The sequence below is a fragment of the Globicephala melas genome, chromosome 12, assembly GCF_963455315.2.
Source record: "Globicephala melas chromosome 12, mGloMel1.2, whole genome shotgun sequence".
Lineage (NCBI taxonomy): Eukaryota > Metazoa > Chordata > Mammalia > Artiodactyla > Delphinidae > Globicephala > Globicephala melas.
The window spans coordinates 53,550,693-53,574,847 of record NC_083325.1 but is presented as its reverse complement, the minus strand read 5'-3'; positions in this window follow the sequence as shown (position 1 = coordinate 53,574,847).

The following is a 24,155-nucleotide window of genomic DNA, read 5'->3' as shown; positions in this document are numbered from 1 at the left end:
AAGAACCTGATCTACTTTGCTCACTGCTATGTTCATGTTCTCAGAATCCAGACAGAGCCTTACAAATAGTAGGTACTCAGTAAACATTTGAGGAATAAAGGAGTAAACGAATAGCATCTACCCAGTGCACATAAAGCCCCAAGGACGGCACTACAGCTTTTCCACACGTGATCTAATTTTAATCCTCCGAGCAACCTCCTTCAGTGCAGGAGATGATACTGTACTAATTTTATGAAGGCGGAAAACTAAGATGCTAAGGGGTCATATAGCTAATAAATGCCAGAAACAGAATTAGGACCAGTTCTATCTTCTAACCCACTACCTTATATGTATCCAACCCAGTGAGTCCCCAAAGTCACCTTAGTCCGCCCCACACCTCCCCTCAAAGGACAGAACAAAAAGTTGCAACTGAGAGCACCCAGGCCAGAACCCTCACCAGTCAAGCCACATCTCGTGATTCACGGCATAAGAATGGCAAACCCCTGGCTCTCAGAAATGTCCTTGTTTCCCCAACCCCAGCTCTGGGACGCCAGGCTCCAAAGATGGCCCAGCACCTTCAGGAAGCTCTGCCCAGGGGTACCAGATGACCATCCAGAGCTCTGGCCAAGGACCCCAGAAAGTCCTCCCCCTGGTGACCACCCTTAGTCCCTTACCTCCACAGCCAGCCCCATTGTGCATTTTGGGCCGGTACCTCGGATATGAGGTGGACTTCAGTAATTTGGCAGTCCAGATAGTAGTCTTTGCAGATGAAACAGATGCAAAGACTACAAGGTGTCCCCATTCTCTCTTCATTTATAGAGAACTTCCAAGTTTTAGATGGGTACATGGCTACCCAGCTTGTCATGACCATACAAATAACTTCTATGCAATAGGATAACACCAGAAGTAATAGGTGCTTTCACTAGATCAGTGATTCCCAACCAGGAGTGACTTTCTCCCCACTCCCCAGACATTTCTGGTTGTCACTACTGGTGGATGCTGCTGGTATCTAGTGGGTAGAGGCCAGGGACGCTGCTAAACATCCTACAATGCACAAAACGGTCCCCACAATAAATGATTTTCTGGCCCAAAATGTCAACAGAGTCAAGGTTGAGAAATTCTATTCTAGATCATGCCCTTAAAAGGAATGTACATGACCTTCTCCAGTCCCTTCTTCCTGTTCTCCAGGTTATGAGCTGAGGAAAATTGAAGCAATGTCCTTGGACCTAGAAATAGAAACCAGAAGCTTGGAGACAGCAGAGCCACCATGGCAGCCTACCTCCATTACTACCATGAAAAAGAAACAGCTTCTTTTGTTTAAGCCATTGTATTTTGGGGGTCCTTTTGTTATAGCAGCTTAGCCCATACCCTAACTGATACAATGGATTTTAAGAGGCCAGTGACCCAGACCACCTGAAATGACTTACACAGTCATTTAGGGCCAGACTGTGTCCTTTGGCCCATACTCCCAGACCACTATCTGGTGCTTGTCTGGGATGGTTTCTAATCCCAGGATAAGTAGGGTTTCAATTTAGTATAATTTCATGTAATTCCGTTTCTCCCATTCCCCGCACCCCCCCTCGCCTTTCTTGCTGTAATACCCTGCAGTAAGCAGAATTAACGCCTCCCTAAACATGTCTATGTCCTAATCTCCAAAACCTGTGAATGTCATGTTACAAGGCGCAGGGCAATTAAGGATGCTAATCAGCTAAAGAGGGTATCCTGGATTTTTCAGGTGAGTGCAATGTTATCACAAAGGTCCTTAAAGTAAAAGGGGGAGGCAGAGAGGCAAAGATGGAGTGATGCAGTGTGGGAAGGACTCCACTGCCCACTGCTGGCTTTGAAGATGAAGCGGGGGCCACAAGCCATGGAATGTGGCAGCCTCTAGAAGCTGGACTAGGCAAGGAAATGGATTCTCCCCTAGAGCCTCCAGAAGGAACACAGCCCTACTGATATCTGATTTTAGCCCAAAGAGACCCATGTAGGACATCTTACCTCCAGAGCTGTAAGATAATACATTTATGTTGTTTTAAGCACCAACTGTGTGATAGTTGATTAAGCAGCCACTGGAAACAAATATTCACCTTTCTTCCTTTCTCCTTCTTCCCTCTCTTTCTTTCCAGTCTAGCTTCTACTTAATCTCTGTAAGAGTCTGAGCCAGTGTGGCAAACAGACCAAGGCCCAAGCTGGTCAACTTCTGGGGCCTCCTGGAAAGCTCTTAAGAGCAGGATAGAATGAACACCTGGGAGAAGAGTCTGGTCATGCTAACCCAGAGCATGGTCTGGGTTCAGCAATTCATGGATTCAGGACTAATTCCCTTTATGACTTGCTTTCAGAAACATACATTTCACCTGCACCCAAGATCCTGCAGTCAGCAGCCCGGTCCTACTCTTTATGAAATCCAGGTTATCACTGGATTATCTGCAGTTCCAAAGGTGTCTCTGCCCAAAGCCAGGGACCACTAGGTGATAGTCATACTAACTGGAGGTGGAATCACCCAACCCTCTAATTCCAAAGTGTTTAGCTTTGGAGCACAAAAAGTTAAACACCTTCTTGCAACACATAGTAAACATGTCAGTGTGTTTAACATGTTAACCGTCCTCTGTTCTCCTGCCCAAGTATTTAGAAAAGAAACAGGTTATGATGTTTAACTAGTGAATGGATATATGTGCTCATAGCAGCTAACACTTTTTAAATACTTGTGGATGCTTAAAATTATGATGTGTTTAAGATTTGAACACATTTGCTTCTCTACACTCTTAATCCAATGAGTGTTGGCTAAACTTTTTTTTCCCCGAACAGCAAGGGTTTGCCCACCTTGCAAAGGCCAGTCTGCAATAAGTTCCTAGAGCTGTAAACTGCATTGTTGTTGGTGTTTTTGTTTGGGGGAGTTTTGTATTTTTGTTTGTTTTTCAACATTTTCTTTCATACATGGACCCCCTCACCAGGAGAGTGTAAGTGATAGTCATTCTTTGGAGGACGTCTGGAGTCCTATTCTATTAGAGAATCTAAAGGATTTTAATGGAATCAACACGGAAACTTTACCAATTTCACTATAATTTCAGAAGATAAAAACCAAAGAGGCTCCAGGTGCTGCCCAGGCCACGCAGAAGTGTGTGGAGGGCCTGGGGGTTAAGCCAGACCTCCAGGTGTCACCTGGGGCTCTACCTGTCTTCTCCACCGAGCCTGCCCAAACCAGTAGCTGGAAAAGGCATTAAACCCTCCTGCTCCCTTCCAAGTGTGGGCTCACAGTACGTAATCGTGGAAAGGGTTGTTTGGGGTGGTTGTCAGTCTGCTTTCCTCTGCTGCACTGTGACCTCCCTACCCGAGGCCTCCATCCTTTCTCGCTTGATGTCTCTGGTGATCTCCCCATCCACTCGTGCCCACTCATTTCTCCATACCCCACTTCCCACCACAGCCCCTGCTGGACGTGGCCTTTAAATGGCCCCTCAGACACCCTGCCCTGACCAGCCTTGTTTCTTGCCAGTTGTCTCTCTCCCTCTCTATGCTTCAGCCACCCTGGCCTTCTTTTCATCCTCTCTACTTCCTGCCCCAGGGCCTTTAAATATTCCCTCCTCCATGATGAAAGCCATTCTTTTCTAGGTCTCCTTCAACTAGATAACTGTTTTAAACAGCGATGTCTCAGGAAAGGTCTTCCCGACTATCCACAGCCCCTCAAGTCTAGGCAGACACCCCTTCTCTATTCCATCCCAGCACTCTTTGTCCCCCTAGCATGTAATTATCATGTACTTAGTTCTGCCTTCCCCCATCGGTTTAAGCCTCCCATGAGGGCAGGGTCTGCCACTGTCTTTTCACCAGTGTATCACCAGCACCCAAGGCCAGACACAAAGTCAGCGGCTGATGAGTATTTGTTGAACGGCCAATGGGACTTCTGGCTCTTCAGCTAGTCTTGTGATCAAGGAAAGAAAGACTGCACTGTGAGTCGGGGGCTGTGAGCATAGTTTCTGACTTGGTGCAAGCTACTTAATTTCTTTGATTCTCAGACTGTCTGCACGCTGGATGGGGAATCCGCTCAATTCAGCCAATGTTTCTGGAGCTGGTACAACGTTTAAGGACCCTGCCAGGCTCTCCTGGTGCCTGCAGAGATGAAAACCACAAGGGGCTTGCCTTCCTTGCCCTCAAAGAGCTTGTAGTTTAGTGTGCAAGGTTAGACTTCTACATAAGTAACCACAATAAAAGGCAAATTTGATAAAGCTTCAAGATAATTTGAAAGGACTAGGGAAAGCATAGAAGAACCCACTTGTAAGTGACAGACTAAGAAGGCCTTGTGGAGGAAAGGACATTTGAGCAAACTTATGAACAGGTAGGGCTCCAACAGGCCAAAAAGTGGGGGAAATAAGAGGGAGTCTTCTAATCACATCAGTGACATTAAAGGCCCAGAGATGGAGAAGCCTGGGACATGCTTCAGGAATGTCTAGGATCCAGCTTGGCTGCCATGTAAGACACAGAACAGGAAGTGAAACTGGAGAGGTAGATTGGAGTCATGCATAGTAAGAGATCTTGAAATGCCACTCAGCAGTTTGGAATAAATTCATAAGGCAGTAGGGAGTGCTGGAGGGCTGTGAGTGGGGAGTGACCAGTGAGAGCTACACTTAGGGTGGTTAATCCAGCTACAAGGACTGGGCTGGGATGATCACTTGGGAGGCAACTACAATTGTTCAGGAGAGAAGGGAGAAGGCAGATGGCAGTGAGAGAAGGCAGCTGAAATCAGAGGCCGAAGATACCAAAGATAGAAGCAGAGGGATTTAGGGGCTGATTGGATATGCAGTCAAGGAAGAGAGTGAAACCCAACAAGGATGTCAAGATTTCAAGTCTGGACCAACAGGAACATGACGCTGCAACGAACAAAAGCAAAACACAGGAGTAAGAGAGGTAGGTGGGGGCCAGACAGCATGTTTCAGAAATGTTCACTGTGAGTCCCTGATGAAGCTGCCTGGTAAAAACACTGCAGGCAGTGAGAAACGCAGGAATGTGGATTAATACCTTCCCAGCCTGGCCACAGGGCTACTGGGGAAATCAAAAGAGATGGTGGGACAGAAGGCACTTTGGGATGTACAAGTCACTCTGGACGTGTAAGGCATGATGGTCTGTATTTTTGTTACTGGTACAGAATACATCTCTAAATATCTCAGAAGTAAAGATGGGGAAACTACGTCTGGTCTCTCTCTCTCCCTGGAGATTAGAAACCTAAAATTGTTCCTTGAGTGTTAAAATCCACCCATAGGGCTTCCCTGGTGGCGCAGTGGTTGAGAGTCCGCCTGCCGATGCAGGGGACACGGGTTCGTGCCCCGGTCCGGGAGGATCCCACATGCCGCGGAGCGGCTGGGCCCGTGAGCCATGGCCGCTGAGCCTGCGCGTCCGGAGCCTGTGCTCCGCAACGGGAGAGGCCACAACTGTGAGAGGCCCACGTACCGCAAAAACAAAAAAATCCACCCATAAAGAAGCAGCCTGGAGGTCCTTGAGAAAGACATAATGGGTTCAGGGCCAGCAGATAGTGGGAAAGGGGTTGAGTTATCCTTGGGGACATGAGAAGGGAGAGCACGAGGCACCACTGGCCTTACCCACCCAGGCACTATCTAGGGATGCAGGGGCAGGAGCATTTCTATTTCCTTGGAAGACTTATCCCAGGCAGCACATGGTTCTTGGACCTAAGTATTCAATCAATCCATCAATGTTACTGATACCCGGATTCTGTCACCAGCAAACCTCATTAACAATTCCCAGGAAACAGAAATAGAATCTGGGTAATAAAATAAAGTCTGACCTTCTTTTCCTTTCCTTTGTGCTTAGTCTAGTTTCACTTGTTCACAGGGTGCTGTGGACAGAGGCCTTGACCCCGGCGCTTCAGAATGGAGTTCCCGGCGCAACGTGGCTGTGCCGACACCTCAGCTGGGAGGCTGCGTGCAGAAGCTGCGCGGGACGCTCAATTCAAGATGGCGGCGGCGGGCCGTGAGCAGAGGCTTGTGCCGGGCACTGGAGCTGGAGCGGGAGCAGCACAGCTCCGCCCACCCCGGAAGAACTCGGCCCCCTCCCCTCCCTGCTGCCAAGATCCCTATAAGGCAGCCTCGCCCACGGCCTGATGGGAGAGCCAGTGTTCTAGAGGTCTGTGCTCTAGAGGTCCCCTGCCCCCGGCGGGGGGCCTGTTAGGAACCGGGACGCACAGCAGGAGGTGAGCGGCGGCGAGCAATCGAGCGAAGCTTCATCTGCCGCCCCACAGCTCGCATGACCGCCTGAACCCCTCCCCCAACCCACTGCCGGTCCGTGGAAAAATTGTCTTCCATGAAACCGGCCCCGGTGCCAAAAAAGGTTGGGGACCGCTGCTCTAGAGCATGAGCTCGCACCTCTCCATCCTCTGATCAAAGAATAAAGATTCCCTTTGCTTCTCAACTGACCTTGGTCTCATTCTATTGGCTCAAATGACACCAGGCAGGAGGACCTTTGTCTGGGTCCGACTGGAAAGGGTCCGTAATAATTCTGTTCCCAGAGATTCAGATTTAATTTGGGGTATGGCCTGGATATTGAGGGGTTTTTTTAAAATTCTCGAAATAATTCCAATATGTAGCCAAGTTTGAAATATATTGCTTAGTGCCTTAAGTGATCTCAAATTGTACAAATAACCTTCTCATTTCAACCTGACCTCTCCTGTGATTTGCCACCAGGGAAAGAATATGTGAGCCGGAAGACCTGGGCAGCTTAAACCTCACACCCATCAGAAGGGCAATTATCAAAAAGACAACAAATAACAAGTATTGGCGAGGATGTAGAGAAAAGGGAAGCTTTGAACACTATTGGTGGGACTGCAAATTGGTGCAGCCACTATGAAGAGTCCTCAAAAAATTAAAAATAGAACTGCCACACAATCCAGCAATTCCACTCCTCAATATTTGTCCAAAGAAAATTAAAACACTAATTTGAAAAGATATATGCACCTCTATGCTCATTGCAGCATTATTCACAATAGCTAAGATATGGAAGCAACCTAAGTGCCCACTGATCGATAAATGGATAAAGAAGATGTGGCATACTATATACAATGGAATATTACTCAGTCATAAAAAAGGATGAAATCTTGCCATTTGTGACAACATGGATAGACCTAGAGGGTATTATGCTAAGTGAAATAAGTCAGACAGAGAAAGAAAAACACCATATAATTTCACTTACATGTGGAATCTAAAAAACAAAACAAATGAACAAACACAAAACAGAAACAGAGTCATAGATACAGAGAACAAACAGGTGGTTGCCAGAGGGGTGAGGGGTGAGGGCAGGAAAGAAATAGGTGAGGGAGATTAAGAGGTACAAACTTCCAGTTGCAAAATAAATGAGTTGTGGGTGTGAAATGTACAGCGTGGGGCATATAGTCAGTAACTGTGTAATATCTTCGTGTGGTGACAGATGGTAACTAGACTTAATCACGGTGATTGTTTTGAAATGTATAGAGATACTGATTCACTATATTGTGTGCCAGGAACTAACATAGTGTTGTAGGTTAATTGTACTTAAAAAACCAACCAACCAAACAAACAAACTCATAGAAAAAGAGATCAGATTTGTGGTTACCAGAGGTAGGGGGTGGGGAGAGAGGGGAATTAGATGAAGACGGTCAAAGATACAAACTTCCAGTTATAAGATATTTAAGCACTAGGGATGGAATGTACAACATGATAAATATAATTAACACTGCTGTTCGTTATGTATGAAAGTTGTAAAGAGAGTAAATCCTAAAAGTTCTCATCATAAGGAAAAAATTTGTTTTTCTATTTCTTTAATGTTCTATCTGTATGAGATGATGGATGTTCACTAAATTGACTGTGGTGATCATTCCACAATGTATATAAGTCAAATCATTATGTTGTACCTTAAACTTATACAGTGCTATATACCAATTATATGTCAATAAAACTAAGAAAAATTTTAAGTAAGGTTTGGAAAATTAAAAAAAAATCAATACAGAATTATTTCAGACCTTGAATGAGCCATAACATTTTTTTTCCTGCTTGCCTCTTTTATTTAATTTTTTTAACATCTTTATTGGAGTATAATTGCTTTACATTGTTGTGTTAGTTGCTGCTGTATAACAAAGTTAATCAGCTATACGTATACATATATCCCCATTTTGATGGCTTTGGAGCAGTCTCTCATTTCCCAGTTTTCTCATCACTTGCAAATGGGTAGCATTAGCCCCTCACACTCACTGAAGTCTGAGGCAGCCTCCAGATAGAATTATAAACCTGTGTTCAAAATATGATTTAAATGTCTTTCTCCCTGGGCTTTCCATTTTTTTCCCATGATTCCTTTGGGGACTGGGTGTGGAAGGCTGGTTCCCTGCAGGTGGTCTCCCAGAGAGGGAGACAGCCTTCTGTAGAGCCCTGTGGTTCCTCTGCAGTTTTCTGAGCCAGGGAACTTCTTGGGAGGTATATTAAAATGTTTAAATTTTAGATAATACAATAAATCACTCATCTCCTGAGGATAGTACTACTCATTGCATGATTCAGTGTCAGAATTTCAGCTGATGACGCCTGCTGGCTCGAGGTAACTGTCTGCTGGCTGGTCCTGGGACCGGTCAGGAGGCCCGAATTCATGGCACACAGCTGCAAATGTGAGTCACAAAGCACTTGATAGACATGGAGTTAGAGCAGCAGAGACCGTTTCTCCTTGCCTCTGGCATGCACAACCTGGTAGACTTTACTAGTATCTGCTAATCACCAGCTCTCATCCCCTTTCTGGCAGCAGGAAGGCTGCACGCCTCAAGCCACATAGAGCAGGGCAGAGCTGTATGCTGTGAGAGGGACTTCCAGCCTGAGGCAGGGAACAGCCCATGCATGGTTTTCCCTCTCTTCCTCTGCCTCGTTGATTAAGGAGGCCGCTTTTCAGACACAGGGCCCTCATGGGTCCCTGAGTTGTCATCCGGAGGACATTTGTTTTCCAGAGTCATTGGGACTGGTGTGAGTGAGAAGTAAATTGTGTGTGTTAAAACACTGATACTAGAAGATTGCATATGGAAATGTGACCCATACCCCATTTTTCATTTATTTCAGTGACATTTTAGCTCCTATAACAGATTGGTGACTATATGAATTTCTTACTGCTGTTAAAACAAATGGCCACAAACTTGGTTGCTTAAAGCAATACAAATTTATTATTTTACAGTTTGAGAGGTCAGAAGCCCCAAATCAGTCTTACTGGGCTAAAATCAAGGTGTTGACAGGGTTGGTTCCTTCTGGAGGCTTTAGGGGAGAATCCTGTTCTTGCCTTTTCAAGCTTCTAGAAGCTACCTGCATTCTTTGGCTCATGGCCCCTTTCTCCATCCTCAAAGCCATCCTTTTTCTCTCTCTGATCTCTGCTTCTGTATTCACATCTCCTTCTATTACTCTGACCCTCCTGTCTCCCCCTTATAAGGGCCTTTGTGATTACACTGGGCCCCGCCAGATAATCCAGGATAATCTCCCATCTCAAAATTCTTAACCAAACCTACGTCTGCAAAATCCCTTTTACAATGTAAGGCAACCATATTCACAGGTCCAGGGGATACATCGTGGACATCTTTAGCGGGGAATTGTTCAGCCTTCCACAGTGCCCCATGCATTTGCTTATCTGACTGACCCTCCCAGTCTGGTGGGATTTGGCTGGGAGCCACATGGCCTTCCCCAGGCAGCACGCTTCCATATCACCAAAAGCCATACATCTCTTCTTTTGAGATTCATAAAGTTCCATGTAGAATTGATTATGGGGAAATATTCCAAATGAAGATAAGCTGTATGCACCAGGGTGTTTGTGAAGCATTACAGATTTTGTTATTAAAAAAATTAGAAACACCTACATGTGCAGCAATAGGGGAACGTGCAAAGAAATTCTAGAGCAACGCATGTGTGAATTTTATGCAGCCATTATAAATGTTTATGACAAATTTTAATAACTGAAATTCTTTAAAATAATTTTTAAAGCAAGTTGCACATTTATATAATCTTAATTCTGAGAAAAACATGTAGAAGAGAAATGTATACACCAAAATATCAACAATGCCTTTTTTTTTTTTTTTTTTTTTGCGGTACACGGGCCTCTCACTGTTGTGGCCTCTCCCGTGTTGTGGAGCACAGGCTCCAGACGCGCAGGCTCAGCGGCCATGGCTCACGGGCCCAGCCGCTCCGTGGCATGTGGGATCTTCCCGGACCGGGGCACGAACCCACGTCCCCTGCATCGGCAGGCGGACTCTCAACCACTGCGCCACCAGGGAAGCCCTCAACAATGCTTTTTATTTGTTTTCCTAGAGGTCATGCATGACTTTTATTTTCTTCTTTACACTTTCTTTTTTTTTTTTTTTTCATGTCCACAAAGGATTAGGACTACTTTTGTAATCAGAAAGCTCTGTTGGTGATAAGAGCAGATAACCAGACTGGACAAGAGTGACCTGGCAGTCGTGGAGAATCACTGTTTATGAGGAAAGGTGCTTCATCTTCTCTCTGTAAGCACTTGAGGATTTGTGGCAGGGTGATTCCTTTTCCATGTGTGCTCAGACCATTGAGTGTCCCTTCTTTTGGGGTATTTGCCCTGAGGGAGCAGCTAGGACTTCTGCAGAAGGCATAGGGACCCACTGGGCCATCCTGAACAATGAGGTCCAAGGTTAGAGATATCAGATTGCTGGTTACCCACAGGCTTCTGTTCAGCTCAGCAAGGAGATGATCAGAAGAAGGTCTTCAGTGTGAGTATGAAAAAGTGCACCATCTTCCTAGGTGGCCAGAGCAAAGGAGAAACAAACAAACTCAAGCCACAGCTCCAGGGCACAGAAGCAGTGCGGGTCTGAGACCTCATCATCCCCAATGTCAAAATGGATGTCAGCCCATGTGGCATTGTCACCTCCCTGGTGGGGACATGTCCTTCCTAAAAGACCAAGGTGGGTGGGGTGGGTGAGGAACTGAGGCAGATGAGCAAGCCACCTGCATTGCAGATGTGATCTGAGTGCAAGGACACCGAAATGCTCTCTGCTTTTCAACTTTCTCTTTTCAGCCCAATCCCTGGGACCCCTTCCATTCACCAGCCTTGAGGGAAGTTAATCCACTCATCACCAAACACCTCAGGAGGATTGAATCCACAGCTGCTTCCCAAGAGGAAGGGGGCAAGGCACAAGAAAACTCTGGGCATGGGTGAGGATGATGCCCCCTCTGTGCTCATGGATACGGGGGCCGCCATGGTGCTCGGCCAGGTTCCCCATCCTTTACCTTCTTTCTCCAGGTCCTGATCCAAAGTCCACTCTCAAGGATGCTGCCTGTCTCAGACTATGAGCTCCTTAAGAAAGGGGAGGGAGACAAGGGAGGAGGGAAGAGCGTGCCCCTTTATCCTAGTCCCATGCCTTGGTTCATGCTGAAACCTAAGGAGGCTGTCCCTCGACCACTCCAGTCCTAGTCGCCCTCCCCCTCCCCCGGCCTCGCCATCACTTAGCAGAGAGTTTAGCCAGCCTGGACTCCGCCTGCCGGCGCTGTGGCTGTGCACTGCCTGTGCAACGGTCCTGAGTCCACACCTCCACTGTGAGCTGCTCCTTGTGGGGACTCACAGGCCCTCGCTGCAGCCTTGATTGATTGGGTGATGGGGTGGCCAGGGGCTGAGACGCCCTGGTGGCTCCTGCCGAGGAAAGGGGAGTCCAGGGCACATTCCAGCCCTGTCAGCGCTGGCTCAGCCCGAGTGGTGCAAAATCTCACGCCCGGGGTCCCAGGAGCCCCTGGTGCCAGCTGCAGTTTTATTGGTGGTCTGTGACTTCAAAGGCCTCTCCTCCTGAGTGGCTGAGCTGGGCGGGCTTGGAGCAGGAGGCCTTGTGCCCAGGGCACTGGGGAGCTCCTCTGGACCTGGACCTGGACCCAGCCTCTCCCCAGCCTGCCCTGTCACTGCCTTCTGTATTCACTAAAAGCCACTTTCCCAGCTCACTCTGTGACCACAGCAGATGGAGAGGAGCTGCTTGTTTAGGAGACTGCTTTCATGGACCTGTGTGTCCCAGTTTGCAGGCAAAACACTTGTGACCAAACATCTATTCAATGCCCCAACACTTTTTCCTATAGAAACCCCCGCAGTGGCAAGACAGCAGGCTGGGCTGTGGTCTGGGTGACATGGGTCCCGACTTGACATCTCTGTGCCTTACCTCACCTATAAAGGGAAGTGACACCCAGATCTGGCTGCCTGCCTCACCGTGCTCGGAGGCCTAGAAGAGGTCAAGTGTGGGAGAGGAGGAAAAAATCTCTCAGTGAAAAGTAGTGCTCACTCCACACTGCCGGCATCCTTCTCTGGCAGGCCTGAAACTCAATCAAGTGTTTAAGACACACTCTGAGTTTGAATCACAACTCTGACATTTCCCAGCTGTGTTACCTTGGGAGAGTTACCCAACATCTCTGTGCTTCAGTTTCCTCATAGGGATTAGTTAACACCGGGGAAACACTTGACTAGTCCCTGGCACCCAGTAGGTGCTAGAACAGTGTTTGCTATTATTATCATCACCACACATAAACCTCACCTTGCTTGTTTATTCCACACGAATAGGTGCGTCTGTCAGCGAGATGACAAGTTTCCAGCATTCTTTCCTCCTCCCCACGACACACATGGACACACAGGCACACCCCCAGGCTGGTATGGTAGCAAGAGCAACCCAGGGGTCAGATCCTGCTCTGCCATCTGCTTGCTAAACGAGCTTGGGTAAATTATTACAACCCTGCAAAACCAGCTTACTCATTGATAAAGACAGCCAAGAATAACCTGCTTCACACAATAGTGGAGAATTTACATGAAATTTAAGGAAAGCTACCAATAAGTATCAGTGAAGCTCAGTGTCTAGCCTATAGAAAACGTTTAGTGAACCTTCTAGTCTCAGGGCTGGACACACCATAGCTCAATAAACACTTGCTGGCCTGAGGTCAGTTCTGCACAAGATGTGTTAAATTGGAGGTGATGTGAAGTCACCAGCCTCACACCCCCATCACAGGCCACACCTTCCACGGCAGCCCCACACTCAGAAGGACTGAGAGAAGTGAACCCCTTAAGGGCAAGGGCTGCATCTTCTCCTTCACACTTGCCAGCAGCTGGTCCAGCTCGGTACAAACAATGCGAGACGCACCCCCGCAGAAGTGACCCTGGCTGTCTGAAATCCTGTCCAGAAGAAAATGATTGAGAGAAAGCTGAAGAAGGAAAAGCTGCCCTGAAACATACCCAGAATCTTGCTGGAGATGGAAACTAACAGGGATGGAAACATGACAGCAACAAAATACAGACAGTTTTGAAGTCTGCCCACCTGGGAGTCAAGCCACATTGAAAATCAATAAGGCATCAGGCCGCGAGCACGGAGAGCGGACTGGATACCTGCTTCTGCCTCCTTTAAAGCAAGGAAACCTTTGAAGTTGCAGACGACCAATAAAAATACAGCTGGCGTTTACAGCTTCAACTCCTCCTGCCTTTGCTTTTCACCAAGTATCTCAAGCTGTAGCCAGAGTTGCCTCGGGCTGGAATGTTGGCCCAGGACCACAGGGCCCATGCCGTTGACAAGGACAATGTCTCCTGGCATGCACTGGCCAGGGATTGGTGATTAACTGTAGGCCTGCTGGCACCTTTCCAGGACAACCGTGGCTTGGGTTCTGGCCACCAGACGCAGTGGCTGAGATCCTCCAAAATCCTTTAGTAAGGTGAGCTCTGTCCGAAGCAGTCTAAGTCAAGGCCAAGTTGAACCACAGGGAAGCTCTCGTTTGCATGGGATACCTCCACTTGGTTTAGCGTGCTTTCCATCCACTGGCTCTTTCTGTACTCCCTTTGGAAGGCCTGTTAACACCAGAAGGATACCTGCAGGAATGACGTCCCCCACCTCAGAAGATGGAGCAATCCAAACAGAACAGATTTAATCGATTAGTGACAAAGGCAACAAAAGTTATAAGGAAAGGGCCCTAGAACCCAGTTTCCAGCCCAAGGCCGATCGCTTAGGATGCTGAAGTTGGAGGCGCTTCTCATTTGTCTCATTTTTCTGCTTAGCACCCATAGGAAGCGCCATGACCTCACTCTTCTTTCAGTAAGCACGTAACAGGCTCAGGGCTCATGGTCCAGCCGGGGAGACAGAAAACCTCCAACAAGAAAGCAATAACGGAGTCTTTGAATGGAAGATATTATACCATACAACGTACATGGGCGATGTCAGGCTTAATGACCAAGCTGAGCTAATGTCAATAAACAGAGAACTATTAGGAAATTCATTAATCAAGGCCTTGTTTATACTCCTATTTGTCAACCAAATTATTTGTTTGACTTGTGGCCTCCCTGGTTTATTACGGTCATTTCTGTCATCAGAAGAGCTGGGTTGCTGGAATTTCACACATAGGCAGGGCCTGCACTGTCTTCAGTATGCTGTCTTGGTCACCCTTTCCAAGAACCAGAGATCTCATCAGGGGCCAAGGTCTGTCTTCAGTTAACAAACAACCGCTCTTCGGAATCCAGGGGCTCACTGGACCTTAATTAATTGATTTGCTAATCACTGTTTCCTGCTTCCAGAAGCTGACCTCTGGAGCACCCTCCTGCTCTTGGGGGAATGTCATCGGGAAGAAACTCGAGGCTGAAAAGCAACAGCAGGGTTGAGGGGGACCAGCAGCTCTCTGAGGACACCTGAAGTCCCGCCCAACCTGGATTTGGTCTTTAAAAGGTCATCTCTCGGGGCTTCCCTGGTGGCGCAGTGGTTGGGAGTCCGCCTGTCGATGCAGGGGACGCGGGTTCGTGCCCCGGTCTGGGAAGATCCCACATGCCGCGGAGCGGCTGGGCCCGTGAGCCGTGGCCGCTGAGTCTGCGCGTCCGGAGCCTGTGCTCCGCGACGGGAGAGGCCATAGCAGTGAGAGGCCCGCGTACCGCAAAAAAAAAAAAAAAAAAAAACCCGTCCCCACCCCGCTCCACAGCCCAGAGGTCAAGCTCCTCTGTGAAAGTGTCCCCCTGACCACGGAAGCCGGAAAGGATTTGTCCCACCTCTGGCTTTCAAACTACTCAGTCCCGACGATTGCCTCTGCTCTGTTCTGTTGGCACTGTTTATACCCAGCTTTGCAACTAGTGGGTAAATTCTTTGAGGGCAAGCCAACCTTAGGGGTCTCACAGCTTTGCATCCTTTCTCCTTGGCCCCTCTACTCACACACTCACACACACACACACACACACTCACACACACAATGCTGGACCAACAGAGGATACTCTGCTCAGTGCAAATGTAACTTTCATTAGGGGTTTTGCTTCTCCCCAGACCCTAAGGTACCCCTGTTTAAGACCTTGCCCATAAGAAGATAAAGAATGATAATCACCTTGGCAACCACCTTCTCTGCTTTCATCTCCTAAGTTGAACTAATTTTGGGGGTTTCCACCTTCTTTGAGCCAGTGCTTCCTGTTTAGGAAATAAATGTTAAATGATTTCACCACTCAGAGTGATGATTGCAGTGGATTTCTGGGTAGCAAGCAGGCAGGGGAGCCCCCTTCCTAAAAAGTAGACATCCTTTATTACTTTGAAGGGAAAAGGGTGAAGGGCCTTGAGGGGAGTGGGATGAAGGGTCAGATTTCTCCATAATGACTCAGAGTAATATCTCCCCTCAGCAGCCACCCTATGAATTTTGACACATTTCAAAAAGCAGGAGTCTGGAAAAAGCAGTCAGAATCTCTTACCTTCTGCAAAAAGCTACTGTGCAGTCTGTTCCTTTGTAGTTTGGGTTTTTTTTTTTTTTTTTTTTTTAAATCAAACCATCTTGGAAAAATCAAAAAGCAGATGCACTCATAATTGAAGTTGGCAAGGGCAACAGAAACCTTGTTATAGGTGTTACAGGCCCTCGCACCCCAATTAACCTGGGGGGGGGGTGGCTCAGTGGCTGTGGGTTTCCCTGCACAGATGTCCGAGGGGAGAGGCCCTGGTGGGCAAGAGACTGAGGTGCTCTGAGACCCTTCTGGAAACTCAGGGCCCAGGGCCCTCGCCCAGTCCTGATGTGGAATCACTCTCCAGCCTTCGGAGAGCCATGTCCAGGGGAGTCCTGGCCCAGGGCCGGCCCTGGAGAAGCGTGGGCCACAGCAAGGCCCACCCGAGAGCGAGCCGGGGAGCGCCCACAGCCATGACCCAGGGCCGAATTTTACTACCCGCCATTTACCATTCTGACGGGAAAACAAATTTAAAACACCTGGACATTTACGTCTCTGATGGGTCGAGTTGCACTGTTCCATTATATTAACTAATGCAGGCGGTGCGCTTCAAAGGCCGCCATCTCCGGGAGGCCGCTGGGCACAGCCTGGGTGAGAGCGCGGCCTGGGCCGCAGGGGGGAGGGCAGCCTTGGGAAGAGCCGTGTGTGCGTTCAGAGGTGGAGGCTCGCGGTGAGCCCCAGGTTCTCACCTGTGACACGGCCCCTGCCGGCCACACCCTGCCCCCGACACACCACTGCCCCAGACTTACCAGCAAAATTTACTCCATTTGGTCAGGTCACGGAGCTCTAAAGGTCAGAGTGGGCACTGAGTGGAGAGGAGGTTTGGGTTGACAGGAAATATCAAAAAGCTAAGACTGGATGGCGAAAGCGGCTCAGAAGAAGCTGGGGAAAAAGTTTAGGATGCACTTGGGACTTTGGGCCCAACAGACCTCTTCAAGGCTGGGACAGCCAAGAGCAGCACTGCGGTAGGGGCGGGTGTGGGGGCCTCAGCATCCTGGGACCATCCAGAAAGCAGGCCTCAGCGCTGACCCTGCAGTGGGTAGGGGTCGGGGCTGGGTCCAGGGCTTTCCCCAGGCTCAGGAGGTGAGGACCAACTGCCCAGGAGCCGGGCAGGTGTTTGGAGACTGAAACCAACAGACTGGTTTAGGGGCTCATATGAGGTCCACCTTGGAAACTTTCAGAAAACCCCAGAGGAGAGGTGAGGGTGAGCTGTGACATGCTCTGGCCCTGAGGTGAGGGCTGTGAAGTTTCTTAGCATTTGTGCTCCACCTGTGAAATGGCGGGAACGCCTCCTGCTTCTTCTACGTCGCAGCGCCCTAGTGTGAGGACCAGAAAGAAAGTTTTCTGAAGGCACATTGTAAACTTAAGATGATGCAAATGAGCTCATATTAGTGCATTTGGGAAACGGGAGCCTGGGGAACACCTCATAGCCACGGCAGCAGGAGGAGAAAGGCTGGGAGAAGGGGCTCTCACTCCGGCCTCTTTGCCGTCCAGGCCCCATCCTTCAGGGCCCGCTCCCCTCCTCTCTGCATCTCCTCCGAGCATCTCTGCCAAGTTGTGGCTCCTTCCCAGTCTCTGGTGCTCTCTTCCCAGCCACGGCACCAGGGTGTAGAGAAAACACCAAGACGTCTCTTCTTTGTGCAGCGAAAAGGTTTGCTAGAACAGGTTTGCTCTTTGGTTTCACAGCCGTTATGTGGATAATAAGTCACTAATCAGTCCATACACAGGTGGCGCAGAACACTTAGGAAGATGCCTGCCTCAGACCAGGGCTTCAGAGGCCTGAGTCCCAGACCTGGATCTGCCTGCATCTAACCGTGGCCTCAAGTGAACACGTACTTCACCTCCTCGGTCTTGTCACTTTGCAAGTGAGGGCACGGGGCTGCAGTCCTTGAAACCATCCCATTCTCTTCTGTGGCTCTTGACCTTGGCGGCACATGTGAGTCATCCGAGGAACTTTGGAACAGAACCATTGCCTGGGCTCAACTCCCGGAAGTCCAGAAGTTTTGCTATAATTGGGCTGGGATGGAACCTCAGGGGACTGCACCGTGTGGGCACGGCTCGGAAAGCCTGTGCTAGTTGCTGTGACAATTTTATTAAGCGACTGTCCAGTCTACATGGAGTGGTCCAGGGGCCAGAACCTGGAAACGTAAGAGGGAGCCCCTGGGAATTTCACTTCCCCTCCTGGAATAAAAAGCTTAAGAACTAAAAAGCTCTAAAGGTGATTCTGTGGTCTCTTTTCAGATGGTAGCACCGAAGTCTAGGCCACCAGTTGTACTACATAGGTCTGCTATAGAAGAAGTGGGCCAAGTCATGGCCTCGGGGTTGGTTGAGTTCATTGGCCACAAACATTCCATTGAACTATCTTCAGGGGGTCTCCTGGGCAGGAGGGGTTTGCAGCTGGAGGGGTCTGTAGCTGGAGAGGCCTCCCCTGCTGTATCCAAACCCCCAAGTTGGAGGGGCCCTTTGAACCCCCATGCCACCCAGGCAGCATCCCTGACCTGTAATGTGTGATCAGTCATCCCTCTAGGCCTCAAGGGAACCTGAAAGCTTTGAGCTGGTTTGCCCCAACCACTGTGCAAAGTCTGTTGTGAGCAGACATATGAGAGAGAGACCCCAGAAAGTCACTCCTCTATGGACCAGAAGGGGAAGGACTTGGGGAGCAGAGAAAAGTTCTCCATCAGAGGCTTTAAAAGAAATTCTCTAGGAACCCTTTCAAGGATACCAAATGGCAGATGCTGGAGCCCAAGGAGCACCTACCTCAGGCAGGAAGGGTGCTTATCCCCCTGTTACCTCTGCCGTAAAGACCCAGGGGAAGGGCTGAGGACGTGTCATCCATTGGTCTGCTCTACTGAAATAGGGTCATTTCTAATTAACCAGATTCCACATAAATGGGTGCAACTGACATGCTTGGAAAGATTTCCTTTCTTAAGTAATAAAATGAATCCTTTCCCATGATTGCATGTTTGATTCCAATGTGCTTGCACAGAACACTTCACTACCCCTTTGGATGAGTGAGGCAGGTATTAATGTCACTGTTTTAGACACCTAGTGTAAGTAATGACAGGGCAAAAACGTTCTGTAACCCAGGTCTCCTGAGTATCTGCCACGGTCTCATCTCTACCCCATGTTGCTGTTAAACAGTTCTCTCTCCAGCTACAATCAAGCTTATACCATTTGTTTGTTCAGGAATTTTATTTTTAATGTAAGGGCATATGTTGTGTCCCCAGTTATATCATAAAGATGTAAAGCATGATACGAAATTCTGTTTGATGTTCCCAACTTTGAAAAAAGCGTGTATGTGTGTGTAACTCACATAGGATAAAATAACCAAAATAAGAGACATCAAAATATTAACCATGGTTATCTATGGACAATGAGAATGTGGTTGACCTTTTTCATTTTGCCTTTCTCTATATTTTAAGACCTTTAAAATGAGCATGTGTTAATTTTGAGATTTTTGAAACAAGGTATTTTAAAAATAGAGTTTTGCTTCAGCAAACTGTGTAAGAGTAAGCTTCAGCTCAGCCCCGCCTGTGTCATTTTGAATTTAAAAATGACACCTATGCAGTTGGGAATGACAATCACCAAGGGAGGGCTTGTGGCTTAGCACCCCAAGCAAAGCCCCCGATTAATGGCCATTAGCCATTGCAATGGCCAGTTTCTCAGGGATCACTCCAATTAGGATCTTCTTCACAGCTTACAACACCAGCCCTCTGACTTCAGACAGGGAGCATCTGTGGCACAGCTGGAGCAGCAGGGTTGGAAAATCAATCACTGCCCAACAACTGTGCGACTGATGGCCCATCAATCAGAAACATAAGGCGTCCGCTCCATTTATAAAACACATACATTCTCTTGCGAATCTGCAAATGCAATAAGCAGTCCCAGCACTTCAGCGCTGGAGAAATGGCAGCACCACTCACTTTTGACTGGATGATCACAGATCCGCATCACCAGTGGAGCACGACTGACCCTCCAAGCCCCTGCTGTCCTCAGGGACCCTGAGTCTTCCTGATACCCACACTCAGGGCTGGCTTTGAGATTTTCATTGGCCCTGAAAGCAAGTCATGCTGTAACTCTGTGGGACTGCATCAGTACTTGAAGAATTTCTTTGAGACTTTCTAAAATGGCCATTTCCTCCTTCCTTCCTATTCTCTTTTCCTTCCCTTCCTCCTTCTCTCGTTCTTTCTAACCTCCACACATTAAAGGAGAAATGTCTTTTCCCTAGATTATGGTCAGGTGATGACCAGATCTATGGGACTTCAACACTCACCGTGTGAACATATATATATATATATACTGAATAAATGTATAAACAAAAGAACTCATATACAAGTCTGTCTGCTTGTAGAAGCACCAAAGCTACCTCTCTTCCCCCCAACGACACCCTGATGCTGTCAGGTGGTATCTCCTTCACTAGCCTCTGGAGGAAGTCATTGTGTTTTGGCTAATGGGGTGGAAAGATAGCCCAGCCAATATCTCTGGTCCCTACCAGGAGCACTTAAAATGTTCCTCTTCGAATAATAATAATGACGATGAACATTGTATGCTGCTGTGTGATTTATAGACGATCTCATTTGACCCTGAAAGTCTTGTAAAATAGGCATTGTCATTACCAATACAGATGAAGATGCGGAAAGGCAACTAAGGGGAAGAATATTTAATGAGCATCTGTCAGTGCTGCGCCTGGCGCCATGCTAAGCACTTTTCCAATGTGAGATCATGTATTCCTCAGGACAGCCCTGAAGAATGTGGCATGTATGTATTAGCCCCATGTTACAGATAAGGAATTAAGGCTCGAAAAGGAAAAAGAATCAGAGAGATTGTAAGACATACCAAGGTTACATGGCACATGACCAGGTGAACTAGGATTTCTGGCTCCAAATCCTCAAAACTTTCCGACTACAGTTTTGTGAACTAAAGTATGGTAGGGACGTTGTTCTTTAAGTCATATGACCTTTCCTGGTTGATTGATGGCCTGGAGCTCAGGAATTCTTTCTAGGAGCAGGGCGCTGGACCAGGAAAACCCCAGAATGGCCCAGCCTGAAGTCCAAACTCACCCTGAGAATAGTTCCCTATGACCTACCCTAGTCCAACTCAGCCCTGAGGCTGGCACTCGGGGTTCTGGAGATATCCTGACTTGCATATGTTACGTCAGGCCAACTCCTCTCAGTCCCTGCCCAGACCCCAGAACTGCAGGCTCTCCTTGCTCCCAATAGGATGCTTCCTGAAGCCCCAGGATCCTCCACCTGCACTGGTTTGGGGAAAGAAAGGTTGAGCTGCCTTTGCCCATGGCTGTGAGCACCTTTCTTTCCCTCTGTGAGCCCAGAACACATGCCACGGGCAGGAGGCAGTGCTGCTGGGGCCCCATTCCCCTTCCGAGAAACGTAATGGTATTACTACAGGCTCAGGAAACTCCAGGCAGCAGAACCAGACTGCGAAACCACGGCATGCCTCGGGGTGAGCTATGAAACAGCGACGCAGTTAGTGCACCGGCAACCTGGCTGGGTTAATGGTGTTCAGAAATAATCATTGTAGCGAGCAGTTATTGATCATTTACATGTGGCAGGTGGAAGGGTGATTCAACTTTTCTGTATGGTTCCCAGGGGAGGCATGAGGCCCACTGGGAAGAAGGTAAAGGGAGACAGATTTCAGGTTGTAAAGGGGAGAACACAGCTACGCAGAGATTCAAAGGGCCGCCTTGCGGGGCCGTGGTTCCTCGTCACTCGAGTTGTTCAGACGCACTGTGGACAATCCCTTGCTGTGATGTTGGAGATGGAATCATGGCATAGGGGAGCACAGGGTAAGGTCTGAGGATTTTTAACGTCCCTTCCAATGATGAGGTTTCTACGATTCTGCTTCCGTGTTTTAGCCATGCGCCTCCTCTTTACCATCCTTCAGACCAAGCACTTGCTGATATTCTCCAGCTCTTCTGGGCAAATGCTGTATCCCCGAAGCTCCTGGAGGGGTGGGGATGTGAGATCTCCTTTCCCTATGTCTCCCCACAAAGGTTCAAGGCCACGCCCCACAGCTTTGCACCAACGTGGCATTAATTAGTTCATACGTGGAGGCCTTCCTGTACTCTGAATCATAGCAACGTTAGATAAAATAGGAGATGGGGAAGTTACAAAGTCTTAGTCCCAATAGCTCAAAACCAGATAAACATCTCTGAGGACCTGAGATCAAGTAGAAAGACAAGCTAGCAGACAGGCGGCAGCTCAGCTCTTACAGGATAATGAGGGCATAAGTGCTCTAAAGAGGCAAGAAATGGATCCAGATTCATGGTCTGATACCAGGGGTTGGGATGCGGCTTCCCTGCCTGGGAAATGAAGCAGGAGATAGCTCTGAGCGCTGCTTGAGGCTCTGCTTTACCTGGAGGGGCAGGGGACATGGTGCAGCCTTGCATACGGACAGGGGCCCACCTGCCCACTGGCTCAAGACAGGAAAGCTGAGCAACACCAGGCCTGGGTCTAGACAGGATTCCTGGGACACTGTGTGAGGACCCTGCCAAACTGCTAAGCAGAGGAGTAAGTGCAAAGAAAGCGATAAAGAGCAAAACTGGATTTCAAATGAGCTTGCAAACAAAATTCCGCAAACCTCAGAAAAAGAGCCTGACATCAACAATCAGGAAATGACTTTAATCCAAAGGAAATGAAAATAAAAGAGAAATCTGAGGACAAATTTAGAATAAGTAGGTTTAGGGAAAGGAGGTAAAAGAAGTAAAGAAAGAAAAAGCAATTATATTTTTAAAATTGTGAAACAAAGAAGAAATAAATTAAGACAGAGAGAGAGAGAAAAATAAAATGATAATCTTGTAAATAAAAATATAGTTGATGAAATAAAAAATGTAAATTCCCCATGGGATACAGTTAAAGAGAGAACTAATAAATTAGAAGATAGTACCAAGGTATTTAGTCAGAATGCAGCATAGAGAGAAAAAGAAATTCTACATATGTATTATATATAATGCATATATACACACATGCTGTTTAAGAGACATGGAGCATAGACTGAGAGGCTCAAACATATATTTAATAGAAGCACCAAAAAAAAAGAATAGAAGGAATAAGAGAAGGAACATTCAAAGACATGATGCTGGGTATTTCCCCAAATTGAAGAGATACAACTCCTCAGGTTGAAAGTCATCACCAAGTACAGATCAGGATCAAGAAAAATACCTTGAGCCATCATTATGAAACTGCAGATCCTCAAGGAGAAGAGGAAAATCATCAGAAGCTCCTGGAGCCTGCCCCATTAGAGCTCAGAGAAGGCACACTCAGGGAAGCCGGGGCCTAGGAGTGGTAACTTCTCCTTCCCTGTCTCTAGAACAAGGAACCAGCTTGGCCCCCAACACCAGGAGGGAGTTGGTGTCCAGCCTGGTGTGCAGGGAAGCACCCACACACGCGCCGTGCCAGGGAAAGGGAGCCTGTTGGGTTCCTCCTGTGCTTCCTGACAAGTTCTTTATAAGAACTCTCAGAGTCACAGTTAGCCCTTTCTGGCATTTTCAATGAACATGGAATCCAGAACTTCTCTCTCGCTGAAATGATGTTTCTTTCCTGGTTCCCAAAGAAATGGGCCTTTTGCAAGGCATTGGATTCCCTCCCTGGCTTTTGCCAATTGCTCTTTTTCTTTACTTTGTAACTTGCAGTTTTTCCCACAGTATGTCACGCTGGACAAAAATGTGGAAATGAGGTTTTCACATGTCTGAGACAGACAGCAAACTCCCGTTGGACAAAAATCTCCAACCTGGAGCCCCCCAAGCCTGAGTCAAACTTTCCACGGACTCAAGATCTCTACTTGCAATTTGAGAGGCAAAATTAAGTTGTAATATTCCAGCAGATAGCTATAGCCACTCAGAATGCTACTCCTGGCTCTTTGGCCGCATCACAAACCAATGCAGAGGCAAACTGAATTACCTGTCAGGAACTAAATAAAAGGTTTGCTTCACCTAATACTCCCAGCGTGCAGGACAGCTATGAAAACAAGCCTGCTTGTATCAATCAATCTGCTGTTTACAGAGGCCCAAAGAGGAGCTGAGACACACAAGTGGGCTGCTTGAAGCTTCTGGAAGGTTAAATACTCTTTAATGCATTTGTCTACCATTCGCTCTTCCTCAGCTAGACTCAAAGAAACCACTGCTAACTCCCAAGAGCTCTTAAAACTCTTCCTTAAAAATATCCCATAATAATCTTTCCTTTCAGATGTCCAAAATGGCTAGTAAGGAAGCCCCACCCCATTAGCTTATCCACACCAGAAAGCTCGTCTCTCCCCGAGAAAAGCCTGTTTTCTGGGGTCTGCTGCCTATTCATCAAGACCTCCAGGCTGTCTGTTATCCCTGCCGGCATCGGCCATCAGTTGAGTCACAATAGAAAGAAACTTTTGGCACCTGGAGACTTTGGTGAGCTAGGCTAAGTTCACATCCGTTGTGCTAAACCTCAGTTTCCCCAACTGCAACATGGAGAAAATTGCCCCATCTA